Consider the following 634-nt stretch of genomic DNA (forward strand, 5'->3'; position numbering starts at 1 on the left):
ATCACTCATGTAAATTGGCAGATTTTTATGAGTTACCTACAGAGAGACCTACTCAAATTCGTGACAGTAAGAAATCTGTTTCTGCGCAGTAATCCAAATCTAGTATCAACCTTACTATCAAAGACTTTAATTGGCACAACAATGCAATAAAATAAAGATAAGGAGATGTTGCTACAGTAGTAACAACTTCCAAGACACAACAAAACAGTAGCAAAATAAAAACATGGGTTATCTCCCAAGAAGTGCTTTCTTTATAGCCATTAAGATGGGCTCAGCAATTTTAATGATGCTCACATAAGGATGAGAGTTGAAGCGAAGAGAGCATCAAAAAGCAAGTATGAAACAAGTTTAAGCCTAACCCGCTTCCTATGTAAATAAACAAATTCATGAAGAACAAAGTGACAAGCATAGGAAGATAAAACACGAGTAACTTCAAGATTCTCAACATAAAGAGGGGAAACTTAATATTATTAAGATGCATATAACCATGTTTCCCTCTCTCATAATAACTTTCGAGTAGCATCATGAACAAACTCAACAATATAACTATCACATAAAGCATTCTTATCATGAGTCTCATGCATAAAATAATGGGATTTCTATTTTCGTGCCCCTGGTTCGTTAGTTGTACTCA

The sequence above is a fragment of the Lolium rigidum genome, chromosome 1 (assembly GCF_022539505.1).
Source record: "Lolium rigidum isolate FL_2022 chromosome 1, APGP_CSIRO_Lrig_0.1, whole genome shotgun sequence".
Classification (NCBI taxonomy): domain Eukaryota; kingdom Viridiplantae; phylum Streptophyta; class Magnoliopsida; order Poales; family Poaceae; genus Lolium; species Lolium rigidum.